Source organism: Nerophis ophidion, linkage group LG21 (genome assembly GCF_033978795.1).
Source record: "Nerophis ophidion isolate RoL-2023_Sa linkage group LG21, RoL_Noph_v1.0, whole genome shotgun sequence".
Classification (NCBI taxonomy): domain Eukaryota; kingdom Metazoa; phylum Chordata; class Actinopteri; order Syngnathiformes; family Syngnathidae; genus Nerophis; species Nerophis ophidion.
This window is the reverse complement of record NC_084631.1, coordinates 25,628,094-25,633,093: the sequence shown is the minus strand read 5'-3', so window position 1 is coordinate 25,633,093 and position 5,000 is coordinate 25,628,094. Positions and strand designations below refer to the sequence as shown.

Genomic DNA, 5,000 nt, shown 5'->3' with positions numbered 1-5,000 from the left:
AAAAAGTTTTGCAATTATCAAAAACACTTCTGCAGGTAAAAACACAATTACATGCAAATAAAAAAAAAATCGATTCGCAAGTTTAAAAAAAAATATTTATACAAAAAAAACGATTTACAAGTTTAAAAAAAGTTTTTTGCAAGTAAAAAAAAAATCAATTTTAATAAAAGCATTAAAAAGTACAAAAAAAAAAACAATCAACTACTTTCTGCAAGTAAAAATGTATTCTACTAGTAAAAACAATTCACAAGTATTTGTGATTAAGGGTTTTATAAATAAATGACAGACGATTTGCATGTTTAAAAAAATAATTTAAAAAAACGATTTGCAAGTTTAAAAACTGTTTTCTGCAAGTAAAAAAATATTTCACAAGGTAAAAAAAGGCATTTGTTATTAACTGCTGTATAAACAAACTTTGATTTGATTGATAAAATCCATTTTCTGAAAATAACCTATTAAAAAGTAAATAAAATATATATAAAAAACCCATTTGCAAGTTAAAAAAAATATTCTACTAGTAAAAAACGATTTGCAAGTATAAATCCAATTTTTTGCAAAAAAAAAAAAAAAAACAATTTGCAAATACAAAAAGTTTAAAAAAACGATTTGCAAGTTTAAAAACTGTTTTCTGCAAGTAAAAAAATATTTCGCAAGGTAAAAAAGGCATTTTTGATTAACTGCTGTATAAACAAACTTTGAATTGATCGATTGATAAAATCAATTTTCTGAAAATAACCTTTTAAAAATTAAAAAAATAAATATATAAAAAAAACATTTGCAATTAATAAAAAAACAATCTGCAAGTAAAAAAATATTCTACTAGTAAACAATTTGCAAGTATAAAAGCCATTTTCTGCAAAAAAAAAAACAAAACAAAAAAACAATTTGCAAGTACAAAAAAAATATTTTCAAAAAACGATTTGCAAGTTTAAAAACTGTTTTCTGCAAGTAAAAAAATATTTCACAAGGTAAAAAAGGCATTTGTGATTAACTGCTGTATAAACAAACTTTGAATTGAATGACTGATAAAATCCATTTTCTGAAAATAACCTTTTAAAAAGTTAAAAAATATATATATACAAAATAACCCCATTAGCAATTAAAAAAAAGAAAATCTGCAAGTAAAAAAAATATTCTACTAGTAAAAAACGATTTGCATGTATAAAAGCCATTTTCTTCAAAAACAAAAACGATTTGCAAGTACAAAAAAAATCATTTAAAAAACAATTTGCAAGTTCAAAAACTGTTTTCTGCAAGTAAAAAAATATTTCACAAGGTAAAAAAGGCATTTGTGATCAACTGCTGTATAAACAAACTTTGAATTGATTGATTGATCAAATCCATTTTCTGAAAATAACCTTTTAAAAAGTAAAAAATAAAAATAAACATTTGCAATTAAAAAAAAAATCTACAAGTAAAAAAAAAAATTATACTAGTAAAAAACGATTTGCCAGTATAAAAACAATTTCTGCAAAAACAAAAACAATTTGCAAGTACAAAAAAAATCATTTCAAAAAACGATTTGCAAGTTTGAAAACTGTTTTCTACAAGTAAAAAAATATTTCACAAGGTAAAAAAGGCATTTGTGATCAACTGCTGTATAAACAAACTTTGAATTGATTGATTGATAAAATCCATTTTCTGAAAATAACCTTTTAAAATTAAAAAAAAAAAAAAAAAAAAAAAAACATTTGCAATTAAAAAAACTAAATCTGCAAGTAAAAAAAATATTCTACTAGTAAAAAACGATTTGCAAGTATAAAAGCAATTTTCTGCAAAAACAAAACGATTTGCAAGTACAAAAAAAATCATTTAAAAAACAATTTGCAAATTTAAAAACTGTTTTCTGCAAGTAAAAAAATATTTCACAAGGTAAAAAAGGCATTTGTGATCAACTGCTGTATAAACAAACTTTGAATTGATTGATTGATAAAATCCATTTTCTGAAAATAACCTTTTAAAAGTAAAAAAAAAAATAAAAAAAATAAAACATTTGCAATTAAAAAAACTAAATCTGCAAGTAAAAAAAATATTCTACTAGTAAAAAACGATTTGCAAGTATAAAAGCAATTTTCTGCAAAAACAAAAACGATTTGCAAGTACAAAAAAAATCATTTAAAAAACAATTTGCAAATTTAAAAACAGTTTTCTGCAAGTAAAAAAATATTTCACAAGGTAAAAAAGGCATTTGTGATCAACTGCTGTATAAACAAACTTTGAATTGATTGATTGATAAAATCCATTTTCTGAAAATAACCTTTTAAAAAGTACAAAAATATATATATAAAAAAAAACCATTTGCAATTAATAAAAAACAATCTGCAAAGTAAAAAAAATATTCTACTAGTAAAAAACGATTTGTAAGTATAAAAGCCATTTTCTGCAAAAAAAAAAAAAAAAAAAAAAACAATTTGCAAGTACAAAAAAAATATTTTCAAAAAACAATTTGCAAGTTTAAAAACTGTTTTCTGCAAGTAAAAAAATATTTCACAAGGTAAAAAAGGCATTTGTGATTACCTGCTGTATAAACAAACTTTGAATTGATTGATTGATAAAATCCATTTTCTGAAAATAACCTTTTAAAAAGTAAAAAAAAACATAAAAAAAATAAAACATTTGCAATTAAAAAAACTAAATCAGCAAGTAAAAAAAATATTCTACTAGTAAAAAACGATTTGCAAGTATAAAAGCAATTTTCTGCAAAAACAAAAACGATTTGCAAGTACAAAAAAAATCATTTAAAAAACAATTTGCAAATTTAAAAACTGTTTTCTGCAAGTAAAAAAATATTTCACAAGGTAAAAAAGGCATTTGTGATCAACTGCTTTATAAACAAACTTTGAATTGATTGATTGATAAAATCCATTTTCTGAAAATAACCTTTTAAAAAGTACAAAAATATATATATAAAAAAAAACCATTTGCAATTAATAAAAAAACAATCTGCAAGTAAAAAAAATATTCTACTAGTAAAAAACGATTTGCAAGTATAAAAGCCATTTTCTGCAAAAAAAAAAACAAAACAAAAAAACAATTTGCAAGTACAAAAAAAATATTTTCAAAAAACTATTTGCAAGTTTAAAAACTGTTTTCTGCAAGTAAAAAAATATTTCACAAGGTAAAAAAGGCATTTGTGATTACCTGCTGTATAAACAAACTTTGAATTGATTGATTGATAAAATCCATTTTCTGAAAATAACCTTTTAAAAAGTAAAAAAAAACATAAAAAAAATAAAACATTTGCAATTAAAAAAACTAAATCAGCAAGTAAAAAAAATATTCTACTAGTAAAAAACGATTTGCAAGTATAAAAGCAATTTTCTGCAAAAACAAAAACGATTTGCAAGTACAAAAAAAATCATTTAAAAAACAATTTGCAAATTTAAAAACTGTTTTCTGCAAGTAAAAAAATATTTCACAAGGTAAAAAAGGCATTTGTGATCAACTGCTTTATAAACAAACTTTGAATTGATTGATTGATAAAATCCATTTTCTGAAAATAACCTTTTAAAAAGTACAAAAATATATATATAAAAAAAAACCATTTGCAATTAATAAAAAAACAATCTGCAAGTAAAAAAAATATTCTACTAGTAAAAAACGATTTGCAAGTATAAAAGCCATTTTCTGCAAAAAAAAAAACAAAACAAAAAAACAATTTGCAAGTACAAAAAAAATATTTTCAAAAAACAATTTGCAAGTTTAAAAACTGTTTTCTGCAAGTAAAAAAATATTTCACAAGGTAAAAAAGGCATTTGTGATTAACTGCTGTATAAACAAACTTTGAATTGATTGATTGATAAAATCCATTTTCTGAAAATAACTTTTTAAAAAGTACAAATATATATATATAAAAAAAAACATTTGCAATTAATAAAAAAAACAATCTGCAAGTAAAAAAAATATTCTACTAGTAAAAAACGATTTGCAAGTATAAAAGCAATTTTCTGCAAAAACAAAAACGATTTGCAAGTACAAAAAAAAATCATTTAAAAAACAATTTGAAAGTTTAAAAACTGTTTTCTGCAAGTAAAAAAATATTTCACAAGGTAAAAAAGGCATTTGTGATTAACTGCTGTATAAACAAACTGAATTGATTGATTGATAAAATCCATTTTCTGAAAATAACCTTTTAAAAAGTAAAAAATATATAAAAAAAATACAAAATTTGCAATTTAAAATAAATCTGCAAGTAAAAGAAATATTCTACTAGTAAAAAACGAGTTGCAAGTATAAAAGCCATTTTCTGCAAAAAAAAATATTTAAAAAAAACGATTTGCTACTTTAAAAACTGTTTTCTGCAAGTAAAAAAACATTTCACAAGGTAAAAAAAGGCATTTGTGATTAACTGCTGTATAAAAAAACTTTGAATAGATTTGATTGATAAAATCCATTTTCTGAAAATAACATTTTAAAAAGTAAAAAAATATATATTAAAAAAAACCATTAGCAAAAAAAAAAAAATCTGCAAGTAAAAAAAAATATTCTACTAGTAAAAAACGATTTGCATGTATAAAAGCAATTTTCTGCAAAAAAATATTTTAAAAAAACGATTTGCTCCTTTAAAAACTGTTTTCTGCAAGTAAAAAATATTTCACAAGGTAAAAAAAAAGGCATTTGTGATTAACTGCTGTAAAAAACAACTTTGATTAGATTTGATTGATAAATGGATGGATGGATGGAAATCCATTTTCTTAAAATAACCTTTTAAAAAGTAAAAAAATATATGTAAAAAAAGAAAAAAACATTTGCAAAAAAAAAAAATCAAGTAAAAATATTCTACTCGTAAAAAACGATTTGCAAGTATAAAAGCAATTTTCTGCAAAAACAAAAACGATTTACAAGTACAAAAAAAATTCAATAAAAAAGCAATTTGCTAGTATGTATAAACAATTTTCTGCAGGTAAAAAAACAACTATTCGCGAGTTACAAAAACACTGCACCCCAGCAACAAACATGCCGTTCAAACCACAATCATTTTACTGTTAAACATTGTTACA

General features: G+C 21.7%; 1 protein-coding gene across 11 annotated transcripts in view; it reads left to right on the top strand.

Annotated features, from left to right (window-relative positions):
* Positions 1–5,000, top strand: part of syngap1b (synaptic Ras GTPase activating protein 1b) — a 390,106-nt gene that overhangs the window by 112,362 nt on the left and 272,744 nt on the right. For 4 of the 11 annotated variants that reach the window (XM_061882348.1, XM_061882341.1, XM_061882351.1 and 1 more), the window contains exon 1: positions 3,999–5,000. This exon is cut by the window's right edge and continues 649 nt beyond it. The exons of 1 other annotated variant lie outside the window; for it this stretch is intronic. The gene's annotated coding sequence lies outside the window, so the exon portion shown is untranslated. Of the gene's footprint in view, positions 1–3,997 lie in introns of those variants that run through there. 6 more of the 11 variants (XM_061882344.1, XM_061882343.1, XM_061882347.1 and 3 more) reach the window with 4 other exon arrangements.